The following is a 14,091-nucleotide window of genomic DNA, read 5'->3' as shown; positions in this document are numbered from 1 at the left end:
GTTAGGCAAAAGGAGACGGTGATGATGAGAGATGAGTGAAATAGTGGAATGAAGAAAGGGGGAGGAAACTGGAGAAACCCGAGAAAACCCACGAGCACGGTGTTTGTCCACCACAAAGTCCACACGGCGCGAGCTGGATCGAACCAGGGACCCCACGCACCGGAGGTGAACGCTCTAGCAATAAGCCACCGCGCTCCCAAGTTTTTTGATTGAGTTGTTAATATACAGTACGGTATGTTAGTATGGTTCACTACCTCCTATATAAGGAAGAAAAACTTGTAAATTTGAAAACATATTTCTATGTAACTGCTCCATACTAGCTTTGCTATCTTCAATAATATAAACTAGAAATAAAAATCACTGAGCAAAGCTGTTTATTTGAAAATAATAAATGTGAAACAGTTTCGCCAACTAACTGAATATATTGGCATCATCAGATACTCTAACCTTTATTTTTATGCTTTTCTTTAACTCACAGTGGTTGAGGGATCTCTTCAAATTTTTTTCCAGGTATCAAATAATAATGAAATTTTACACAGCGATAGAAGTCGGAACACATCGTAATATTCCACCATTATTTTCACATATTTCTGTATTTTTAACTAAGAATAATTTTAGCTGGTCCGTACAGATCGTAACTCATCTTGCAATCTTATCCTATTTCGTTATACAAACAGAAATGTTTAGAAGTTGGCATGTACTGTATAACGTACAGGATATCTTCGAAAATTAGATTTAAGATTATGCAAGTACGATGTACTACGCATCTTGTAAATTTGGAACGGCTAGAGGGAGTAATATTGTATCTTGGATAGGGGTAATATAGGTAGAACATCATCTATTACTGTATAGTATCATGATGGTGTTCATTTTAAAGTCTGCCATCTTGGATTCAAGTCAACAATTCTTTAAAGAAAGAGGTAATGTGACGGTTTTGGGTATCATTTTATACTAAATATTCAAAAACATACATGTAACGTTATTTCAAACTAATCTTTATAACCATTTGATAGTCCTTACTATCATATAATTTGTTTATTACCTTAAAATTATCTTACCAGACTTACAACGTATCTTTACCTCATATCTATTATAAGTTATAAATGCATTCAAAACTTGAGGTTCTTTCGAATATCATTCAATATTACTCAATTGAACTAATTTTTCCCATGGCTAACTTTGGTCTATTATGAAATCTTTTTAGGGAGCAAGACTCAAAAAACTCGGAACCAATAAATAAGGACTGAAGGAATATATATATATATATATATATATATATATATATATATATATATATATATATATATATATATATATAATCTGCGCAAATATATATATCATGATATATATATATATATATATATATATATATATATATATATATATATAGTGATATCCCCAAATGGATCTGTTTACAAACACATGTTTTTATTTAAAGGAACTCCATATGTCCATATGCGTGCTACTACGATCTACTATAGTGGCAGACACAGGGACACCAGCGATATCATTAGCCATGTGACGAGGAATAACCACTAGCCCATCTCTATATTGGAGCAGTTATAAAACCAGAAAAACTTCCACATGTGATCTCCGTCTACGGCTGGTCACCTCCTCTCCCTTATCTTGCTTGGAGCTCTGGGAGCTGCTTAACCCAAAAGCCTCTAGCTTGCTTGGAGCTCTAGGCCTCCTATCCTGCCCACTTAGTTTGCTCGGAATTCTGTGGGATTCCTAACCTCAGCCACTCAGCTTGTATGGAGCTATGCTGCTTTCTAACCTCCTTCTGCTTGCGTAGAGCATTGGGGATACTTTACCCACTCCGCTCAGCTTGCTTAGAGCTCTATATAGATCCTTCTCTAGGCTGCTCGGGCCTTGAGATACCTTTCTTTACCCACTTATCAGAGGATTACTTATATCTGAGTAATTTTATATCGTACTATGTACAACAGTAAGACATTTAATTAAAAAATCGTAGTGGGAGAAAAAGTTTCTGTGTATGCTCTACGACAGAAACGGGGAGTGTTATGTGTTCAGATCTCAACTCAGACACCAGATAGACTGTATGTGTGTTTTGAAATAAGAGAGCTTAATCCATATAATGATCCTAAAATGATCTGCTGTTAGTTCCATACTCCTGACTGTAGAGGAGGCGTTCCCTTTTCGACACCTCCTTTTTTCAAGGGTATTGAGACCTCTTTTTTATTTTAACAAAAAAAAAATGAAAAATAATGATAACTAAAAAGAAATACGGCAGAAAGTTAAGTGGTACAGCGTAACGTTGTAAAGTAGGTGATTCTAAAAGATTCTTTCGGGAGTAGAAGAGTTTTAAAATATGTTGGAGAAACTTGAATTCAGAGGAGAACAATCTACACTGACACTTGTGTGTCGCTCGTGAGGTAGTTGATGATGCTTCACTTCCGTTTAGAACGAAAGGAATTCGTTGACGTCGGCAATAACATAAGATAGATGGAAAAGAATTCTTCACAAGTTCTAGAACACGGCGATAAGCTAAAGCAGCGATGCTCATCTTTTTTCCTTTTATATATATATATTTTTTTCTTTGGGTCTTTTGCGGAACAAAATTTTGGCTTTCAATCTCTATCTTAGAAAGAGCACGCTTGAGAGCCATCTGGTGAGAAAACTTGTCTTTTGCGAGACGAAATGCGGAAAGAAATGTAACAATAGGAGCACCATGATAACAATATAACTGCATAAATGAGAGAAAAGAAGAAGAAGAAACCAAATGATGATAGTCTGTTAAGATGTTTATTTACTGTCTTTTTCAAGTTTTGGGAAGAGCTGTTTTTTTTTTTTTTTTTTTTTTTTTTTTATCTGTGAGGGGTCATTTAGAATACGTCTGAACAAATTGCCAGGGCATCTTTATTTTCAAGATCTTTTCTTAAGTTTGCAGATAAACAAATTACTAGATATTTTTAATGTTGAGACAGGACTCATACAACATGGGGGTAAGAAATTGATTTCTTCAGTCATTCTTGGCAGATATAGTAGCACTAAAGTTAGCAAAATAAACACAGTATATTTTGGGTTCATTATGCGATTTCATTTTTCAACTAACTTCAGTGATGTTCACTCAGACTAGAATTATTCCATGGACACTACACATATTTTTCATGGACGTTCAACTTTTAAAATTTCTTAACTATAAGTGTAACTACTAAGGGGTGGGGGAGAGGATGACAGCTAGCCCACCTTCAGAAGCGTTTCTCGAAGACAGAAACAATACGATAAATTTGATTTAGCTATTTTATGCAAAACCATTTCAGTGATTGTTGAATTCGACGAATTTATTTTTGTTAAATAGGGCCTTGATGCCTCGATGTAATGAAAGTCGCTCATTACTATGCAGGCCCATATCCAGGGGGTCTAGGGGGACGGGCTCCCCCTAAAGTTTTGCTGGTCCCCTTAAATTTTCACGGTAGGCTTGCAAATGAACTCTGATATGGTTGGATCGGGCCCCCCTAACTTCATCCGCCCTCCCCTACATTTTTGGGCTGGCTACCGGCATGCTACTATGATAGGGCCTAGTAGACAATATAGAGGGACCTCATATTGCGATATTAATGTTTTCATTTGAATAACTTTATTAATATACATACATGACTATAACTGTTTCAGTAATTAATTCTTGACGAAATAAGTTTGTTTCCGTACTACGTGTCTGACATACTCAATATCTTCAAGGGACTATATAAATGTTATCTTAGGTGCACAAAACTGCACAAAACTCAGTCTAGAGACTGGTATATGTTTTTTTTTTTTTTTTAATTTTCCGGTTCGACGTACTCAGGCCTGGCATATAGTTGAAGAATTAAAATTTGAAAAACTTTCACTTTCTTAAAGCGCACAAAACTGAATAAAAAGTGCAGAAAATGTTGGTGTAAGTTTCATTTCAATAATTTTGTGACGAAGTCCAAGTTAATCAACTAGAATAAATGTTTAACTCGTGTCTTTTTTTATTTAACCTAGAAGCCTGAGTAGCAGAAGAAAAAAACAATAATAAAGTTAATCATCAAACGAGGGTGTGAAACATAATCTGTAAACTTTTATCATTTAATTTGTAATCACTACATGCACATCTTTCAAAATAAAAACCTCAAGTTTGTTCTTCATATTATTGCTGATGGTGTATTTTGCTGCTGAATTTCCAAGACAGAGATTCAGGCTTCTGAGTCTGATGTATTTATAGAATGTTTACAGATCCTTACAACATTCAACGTTTGTAGCAAAACGAATATCTGTTGTATGAGAAAAAAAGTTGTGGGTGTACCGTTTACCGAATAGTTACCATTTAATTGTGAGTTCTTGTACAGTCAAATAAAATGCCCAATGGTTATACATCAGTTACTGTTGGTGAAAAAAGGATGAATGAATAAGAATTTTAGGAAAACCAAAAATGGATCAAAAGATTGCGATCTAGTCCAATAATTAGTTTTTGGATCAAGGGGCCACAATTTTTTTCAACGGACCCTAAATTAAGTTTTCGTATTTTCTACGGAATAAGCACATCATACTGAGTTAACTGATAGTTGGGTTTCACTATACTACGTATCAGTGACGACGCCAGCTTTAAGTTCTTAGGGGGGCAAAGGAGGGGCAGATACATTTTCGGGGGGGGGCTATTTGCCATACCAAAAATGACATATTTATTACGTTTGACTTATTTTACATTACATTGTGTATTTCGTTGCTGTTTTCATATTAGACCTAATATGATTATAAATTAAACTTATTTCAAGTAAAATTTGTAACTAACAAATAAGTAACGTCTGCACATGAAATATTTTTAATGAAATTTTGCAGCGTAAATATAAATTGAATTACTTTCGCGTATGCTACAAGTAACACATTCGTTTAGTACTATATGCTACGTATCTCTCTCTCTTTATATATATATATATATATATATATATATATATATATATATATATATATATATAGAGAGAGAGAGAGAGAGAGAGAGAGAGAGAGGAGAGAGAGAGAGAAAGAGAGAGAGAGAATTTACGAGGAACTGCTGAAAATGTCGTAGTCCAATCCAGAAAGGGGGTAGGTACTATGTAGAAAAATGAAACCATAGTTTAGAAAAAACACATCTCTGTATGAACAAATACAAATTTTCATATTAATAATGAAATTCTTATTGTTTATCAAGCCTCTGAAGTGATTATGTATGCCCAAACAGCAAAATTTCACGAACATCCAGATCCTGTTACAACTTTTTTGTTCCACCAAGGAAAGTCACCGAAGTAAATTAATCAGGAAATCAGTGAAAACCACGGGACTCTCCTCTGTTATATATAGTGGTGAAGAAGTAAGTGATTTAGCATAAATGTGGCGATTTCTCAACAAATTAGCTTTACATCCACGATGATTAAAAGTAATGACTCTTCCCGAAATCATGGATGCAATTTGTGACATTATTCTTGAAAATTGCAGCATTTCAGCCAGTGGTGGATATAGCCCGGGGCCGGAGGGCCTAGGCCATCCCAGTTTTTAAGTGGCAAAAATAATTTAAGCTATTATTTATATAGTTTTTAAAGTGTATAGTAAACTCACGATATACTTATTATAGTCTGAGGTCTGGCTGCAACCCGCTTTCTCAGTTTTTACCTTCTCAGCAAACCTTGTGTCAGAGATTCTGGTAGCATAACTCAGAATGGTTTCTGTATGCGCAAGTTCTCGGCGTAATGGGTTCCCAAAAAATCTGTCAGGAGAATAAAAGAGCGACGGCATTAAGAGAAGTCTTCTTCCAATTTGACCGTAATGCTGATCAATTTCGCTCACGAATAGTAACCATGGACGAAATATGGTTGTGCCACTATGATCCTGAAACGAAACAACAGTCAATGTAGTAGTAGCACTCATTTCTCCCTCGCCCCAAGAAGTTCAAGACGCAGAAGTAGGTTGAGAAACTGTTTGCAATGTTCTTCTGGGATAAGTATGGAGTCGTACTCATAGACTACCTCCGCAACGGTCAGATATGTAATCCAGAATATCTACATTACTTACAAAACTGAAAGAAAAATTCAAAGTTCAACACCGCGGAAAATGAAAAGAAAGGAATTATGTTCCTTCAGGAGAATACACTTGTCCGTCAAGCCCCTGCGAACACAACTGACATTGCATAATCTAGGATTTCAATGTCTAGATCATCATTCTTATTCTGCAGATTTAGCTCCGTCTAACTATTACGTGTACTTATTTCCCAAACTTAAATAACACTTGAAAGGACGCCATTTTAGATCTGATAGGGATAGTGCTACGAACAGTGGTGCGAGGAAATCTTCAGATTTTTAAACTTTTCTACAAAAACTGGAGCACTGGAGGAAAGTGTAGAAGAAGTAAAACTTCACCATTCCACGAGCACTACTTCTGGGTTGGGCTACGAATTTTTCAGCACTTCCTAGTCAATATGGTAGACGTCACGTCAGTACTTTGAAACAAAATAAGTAAGGGAGCACTAGTATATATCAATTACTAACGAAAGATCAGCACTCTGACAATACGTTTTATTGGGAATCTATTCCATAAATTTATTATTATCATTTGCAGGAAGGGAAACGACAACTCTTTTTATCCCCTTCAAAACATTAAGCCCTAGTAGTTGCAAACTAAGCTGTTATAAGCACATCCTCTGAATATTGAAAGCCGAGAATAATGTTTCAGTAAAAAAGAAGTATAGAATCTTTAAATAAAATATGAAACTGAAAACTTCAAACCTGGATAAATACAAACAAGTTACGTAAATGGTTTTACCTTTCTTTTGTTTCCAATCGAATTTGATCCAATGAGAAGAAAACAAATCGACCAAATCTACTATTGTTCGCTAGGCACAATAATTAAAAATCATAAGAAAGAAGTATAACTAAAATTTACCTCAAAAGGCGCTAAATTAGAAAACAGAAATATGCGTGCATACCCAGACGCTCAAAGAAGAAAGCTTGAGGACTAATCTGCCACATAGTAAATTCATGGAAAGTAGACTACAATTTGTCAATGAGATTGGTTATGATACTGATATAAAATACTACATGTAGAATGTTTAAAGATTGTAGGAGTCTGGGGGGGCAGTCTAGGTGGCAGTCAGGGGGGCAGAAGTAGCAACTAGGGGGGCGCTTGCCCCCCTTGCCCCCCTCTGGCGTCGTCACTGCTACGTATATGTAGCTTTTCAGATACAAGTCCTACAAGAAAATTTTTGATTGAAATATATTGGATCTTTTGATGCATAAATGAGATAGGAAAATATCTGAAGAGGCATCGAATTGAGTGCTCTGCGTATCGGGTTCAGTGAGGCCACCCGAAACTTTTAAAATGTAAGGCATATAATTTGATACTTCATTGAAAATGTCAAAGAAAAGCAAACAACTTTTATAGGAAGAAGTTTTTTGTGTGATGCATGGTTTGTGAAAATATTACCATTTAACTCTGAGTTTTATTTTACTATAGATGGAAATGAATTCAGAATTCAATGCTGGCAACTTCGTAAACAGCGATACTCAGGAAAAATTACAAAAGATCTTTTCCTTAATCCCTTCAGTGATATATCCTATTACATACCGTGCCAGATAAATGTTTGGACGCTCCGCGCCTGAAAATATCCTAGTTATGCCAATACCCTCACCTCAAATGAACCTGCTACCACTCAAATTTCCATTAATTCGGCTTTTGTGACTGGCTTACAAAAGAAAAAATGAAATGAATAAATGATAAACTTGGATAAGTATCTGTGGCAAAGATAAAGGAGGTCTAAGGGTCAGGGCTCCTACTTGAAAACGTGGCTTTCTTCAGTGGTCCACCATCTCAATAGTGGTCATGCTGCTACTAACTTTAATATTGAAAAACGTGTAAGAGGTCCATAAATTCTTCGTGTTATCGAACATTCAAAACCAGGCTCTAATCCAAAAGCAAGTACGGATAGTCCCAGAAGTTTCAATGTTTGAGTTGATCATCAATAGAAAATGACTCATATATGGGGCTCGGAAATTGAAGAAGAACATATAAAAATACCTAAAAATATCTTAAAAAAACAACCTAAAAACTGGAAAAAAGGACGCAAACTAATACCCAATTTAATTAGAATTACATATTTAATGAATATAATGCTCAAGAAATTACAAGCTTATGTTAGATTAACGGTCTGTCCTTCTTCCACAAATTGAAGTACTAAGTAAAATAAGAAAAATTCTCCACCGTTCCCCTCCCTTGCTGCAGAACATTGTTACGCCTCCTTATCTGACTTGTGATTGTTGCAGATCTGGTCTTATTAGTTCAGTCGTTCAAGAATGGCTTATCATTGGTTTTCTTTATTGAGAAAAGATGCCTAAGAGGTGGTGGTGATTCGAGTTAATGGCCAGTAAATTTATTGTTGAAAGATGAAGTACAAAGACAAAAAAGACATTAAGACCTATGAAAAGCTTGAAAAAAGACCAATAAACAAAAAAAAAACCTCCGAAAAAAGCAAAAAAGAACAATTAAAATCCACCATATTCTGGCCTACAATGACCCAAAATGAACATATATTATGTTAAGCCTCATCTTCGGGCACTCGTAAAAAAGAGGATTTTTCCTCAACTTCCGGGCCCTACTCATATATGTTCTGTTACAGTTTTTTCACTTTGAATGATCGTTTCAGATTTTCCACTTTTAAGAAGGAGAAACAGCTGAGTATATAGACCCTATATGAAACTCTATCACTTTAACTGAAAATGATGGGAAGATCTCAACCAGAATAGTGACCACGTTTTGAACTCTCATATATATATATATATATATATATATATATATATATATATATATATATATATATATATATATATTATAACGAAATACTTTAGTTTGTATAATATTTACCTGTACCTTGGGCAAAAAGTGTTCATAAATATGCAATATACTTAGTAGTATGTTCATTTTAAATTAACAGAAAAGAAGAATGTTTTTAATATATGTAAGAGATTATTATGGGATTTTTGTGACTATGTACATGTTATGTGTTGATCTAGTCAAGTGAATTTTTGTATTTCACGGTTTTAAAAAGAGAATATTTAAGACATATCAAGCAATAAAGGTGAGACTAATGATCTTTAAATATCTGAGTTGATTCTTGCATAAAGAAAAGTGATTATCGCTTCGTAACTTATATTTTAAAAGACGGACCAGGTTGACGACGCTTTTCTATAGTGTCGTTATAAAAATTTGGTTTACCAAACCCGGGACTTTTGAAAATTCAGTTCCCGAAGAAGGAAAGTAGGGCTGAATTTACTTTGATATTACCATTTATGAATACGAACTTAACCGTATTACGAAGCGGTAAGGTCATCATAAGAAAAATGGATAGTGAAATAGTGCAGCAGGAATCAAACACCAGTAATCAAGGTGAAATTAGTGCAACACCAAATTTATCATCTGAGGATCGACTCTTGTTAGCTGTACAGCGACAAATTATGCAGATGACGACCGAGATAAAACAAACCATGGAACAGAAGCTCAATGAATCTAACACAAACATGGAACAGAAGTTCTATGAAGCTAACAAGACCATGGAACAGAAGTTCAACGAATCTAACCAGACCATGGAAAAGAAGATAGAACTGAAATTTAACGAAGCTAGCAAGCAATATGAAGAATTAAGTAGACGGATAGAACGGATAGAACTGAAATCAGATGATACGAAACAAACAATCGTCCAGGTGATGAACGACATATCCTCACAGTTTGAAGAGAAGTTAAAAAGGTTATCTGGTGAGTGTCAAGAAAAGCACGATTACCAAAATCAAGAAATCTGTGCTGTAAAAAAGGATTTAGCATTAATACAATCTTCCATTAAACAGCAAAAGATCCAGGTCAGCAACAACTCTCATAACATACGTGCAAATACACAGTTGTTGGCCACTATTCAGGAAGAAATTAAAACGTTACAGGCTAAAGGCAACGTCTACCGTAATAACCTGGGTAGTGATCACTTTGAATTTCCTCAATCACCGGAGATGAATACGCCTTCGCCGGAATCAGAGGAGGATATTATATTAGAGGAAAATTGTCCAAAGATCACTGATGAACGAAATATAGATGGTATCATGACACAGCACGCCACGGACCGGAATTATCACACCACAAGAACAAGGAATGAGAAAAGAAAGGTAAAGTTAAGTGTCAAAATGAGCGAAATTAAAGCCATGAGCAAATTTAGTGGTAAATGTAATGAAAATGCTACTTCTTTCTTAGAGAAATTCCAAGACGAATGCAATATCATGTCTATTGACCGATCACAATACATGAAATTAATACCCCATGTATTACTCCCACCTTGTTCCTTATGGTTTAAGGCAATACGTGATCACATTAGTACATATGAGGAATTTAAAGCGGCATTGATCGCGAATTACGAAAATGACTTTTTGCTGGCAAACAGAGATGCCACCCTTAGAAATCAACATTTCAATCCTCGATTGCACAAATCTATTGTAGAGTTTGCTGTAAATGTCTATAACGAATTAAAGGTTGTTAATCCCTTGCAATCGGAATCCAGAATAATAGCATCGATTCGCAATTTGCTTCCATTTAAATTACAACAGATCTTATTTTCCACACAGTGTATGAGTTTCAGTCATTTATTAATGCTTGTACAATGCTACGAAACTCAATACCATGCTATGAATCTAACACAATCAGGAATGGGTAAAAATAAGAATAATTCAGATCATTTGGTCCCTGTTCGGAATTTAAATATCCGAAGTGTGAATAATACTGAACCGAACCTAAGACGAGTATACTCTAGCAATCAAAATGAACAAAATAGACAAAGTTATGTAAGGAATCCGCCTAACCTAATCAACCGAAGTAGACACAAGAATAATAGAAATACATGTCGGAATCCTAGAGATGCTACAAATCCTATGTATAGACATAATCACTGTTCACGAGATGGTACTTCGTATCAAAATTCAAATCACGATGAAAGACATGTACAACCTAATGTAGAACCTAACCATGATTGTGCGGTACAGTGCACTTTATTAGATTCATATGCAAGTACGAGTGTAACATGATTACCGTCAACGAAATTAGGTTAAACCCATGTTGGTTATAGATTCTTGTGAATTTTCGTTTTAATGTTTATGTGTTAATATCAATAATGAAAACGGTTGTTATAAATATTTGAAATGCTCAAATAAATAAGAATGAAAAATAATAATAATAATGAAAAATGTGTTTATATAATAACCAAAGGGTGTCTTTTGTTCTGTAAAATAAATTTATTTACTTCCATTTGATTATTCAAACGTAGGTTATGTTTAATTTTTATTCTTTCTTATTAATGTGAAGAATCATAATTCAATTTATAATTAGTTAAAGGCAAAGATTATTTATATTAGATTGATTTGTGTTTAATTATCAAAGATTATGTTAAGAATAAGATCCATTCTATAAAATCAATTATTCAATAACTACCTTGAATGAAATTCTTCTTTATTTATGACATCTTAGTGCTACTACGTATACATTAAAATTGTAACATCTAACTTATTTGTTATACAATGCGCCCGAAAAGAACAAATATTATTTTGTCATATCACCGTTTGTAATGATGATCGAAACCATTAATCTTCATAATTTGTAGTTCACCCTCGTTAATTATATTTATAAGCGACGATGTTTTTAATGATAAAGAATAAATAATAATGTAATAAAAGAGAAATATTAATGAAATCAAAGATTTATTGTAAATGTATTTATGTGAATGATAATAAATAATATTTTATATATATATGAGGGTTAACCAAAATGTAATGGAGATATATACGAGGTGTGATCAAAATATAAAGAACATATGTAATGTACGAACATTAATGTAATCAGACCAGTGGTTCTTGAATATAAAAGCCAAGCCTACTCATGACTTTTATATTCAGTCCCTTTATCGGGCGACATTTTCTATAACGAAATACTTTAGTTTGTATAATATTTACCTGTACCTTGGGCAAAAAGTGCTCATAAATATGCAATATACTTAGTAGTATGTTCATTTTAAATTAACAGAAAAGAAGAATGTTTTTAATATATGTAAGAGATTATTATGGGATTTTTGTGACTATGTACATGTTATGTGTTGATCTAGTCAAGTGAATTTTTGTATTTCACGGTTTTAAAAAGAGAATATTTAAGACATATCAAGCAATAAAGGTGAGACTAATGATCTTTAAATATCTGAGTTGATTCTTGCATAAAGAAAAGTGATTATCGCTTCGTAACTTATATTTTAAAAGACGGACCAGGTTGACGACGCTTTTCTATAGTGTCGTTATAATATATATATATATATATATATATATATATATATATATATATATATATATATATATATTATCGCACGAATTATATTAATTTACGTTTTCCGAACAATTCCTAGGGTAGATAATGTAAATCTTTAATTGTCCTGGGTAAAGCTGGGACGGAAGCCGGTCTGAGAGGCAGCAAAACAGCATTTCAGACTTGGCTTGTGGAACCGACCCCCAATGAAACTAAATTTTCAAGTTTTTCAATTGCATATTATTGTTAATTTATTGATTAAAATTTATATAAATCACAAACTTTGGGGGAAAGCAGTTGCCTTTCCTGGAGCCAAAAAACGACATCTCTGCTAAGCACTCTAACAGTGTGCCAATTTTAGGAATTTGTTACTGATACTGACAGCTCTAAAATAAGAAAAATAATTCGCTACTGTTCAGCAGGTAAATTTTAAAAAATCTGCCTGGTAATGCAATGACGAATAGATTTGCCATTTTCCAAAGGTGAATACCATTGATGCTATGCGACGTTGAAGTGAGTGATCCATTTCCTCTGACTAATTTTGACTCCAAACTGTACGAGGAAATCTCTGATCTCGAACAAAATACACATTTTATAAAAAAAAAAAAAATCAAAATATTTTACAAAATTTTTACGAAATATTTTATTTTGAATCCGAGGGTTCCCTATCTCCTCGTTGATCTATTTCAATTCCAGGCAGTAGTAGATCCGTTTGGAAATCCTAAGAAAAGCCCTATTATCAAAATCTTTTTAACGAAAACTGTCGTTGGATAGTTGTTTTTTCATCATAGACGGGAAGGATACAGGGACTCCGTTTTCTGATTGACTTGAATTATTGGGAATTGTGTGAAAGAATCAATAATCATACAGACCAATGGTGACAGAACTTATGAAGGTTCTGAGCTACCGTACCATTTTTAAATCCCACTGTGGGCTACCAGCACAAAAGAACTATCGACTTTTTTAAAACCCTTACATTTGTTTATTGCCTACAAACTTACATTTCTAGTAAATATGGAATCAAACTATCCACGTTAGCAAATGTCTAATATGAAATCAAACTATCCAAGTTAGCAAATGTCTAATATCAAATCAAACTCTCCAAGTTAGCAAATGTCTAATATGAAATCAAACTCTCCAAGTTAGCAAATGTCTAATATCAAATCAAACTATCCAAGTTAGCAAATGTCTAATATGAAATCAAACTCTCCAAGTTAGCAAATGTCTAATATGAAATCAAACTCTCCAAGTTAGCAAATGTCTAATATCAAATCAAACTCTCCAAGTTAGCAAATGTCTAATATCAAATCAAACTATCCAAGTTAGCAAATGTGTAATATGAAATCAAACTCTCCAAGTTGGCAAATGTGTAATATGAAATCAAACTATCCAAGTTAGCAAATGTGTAATATGAAATCAAACTATCCAAGTTGGCAAATGTCTAATATGAAATCAAACTATCCAAGTTAGCAAATGTCTAATATGAAATCAAACTATCCAAGTTGGCAAATGTGTAATATCAAATCAAACTCTCCAAGTTAGCAAATGTGTAATATGAAATCAAACTATCCAAGTTAGCAAATGTCTAATATGAAATCAAACTATCCAAGTTGGCAAATATCTAATATCAAATCAAACTCTCCAAGTTGGCAAATGTCTAATATCAAATCAAACTATCCAAGTTGGCAAATATCTAATATCAAATCAAACTATCCAAGTTGGCAAATATCTAATATCAAATCATACTATCCAAGTTGGCAAATATCT

This window comes from Thermobia domestica, chromosome 15 (genome assembly GCF_964235325.1).
Source record: "Thermobia domestica chromosome 15, izTheDome1.hap1.1, whole genome shotgun sequence".
NCBI lineage: Eukaryota > Metazoa > Arthropoda > Insecta > Zygentoma > Lepismatidae > Thermobia > Thermobia domestica.
This window is presented reverse-complemented; position numbering follows the sequence as displayed.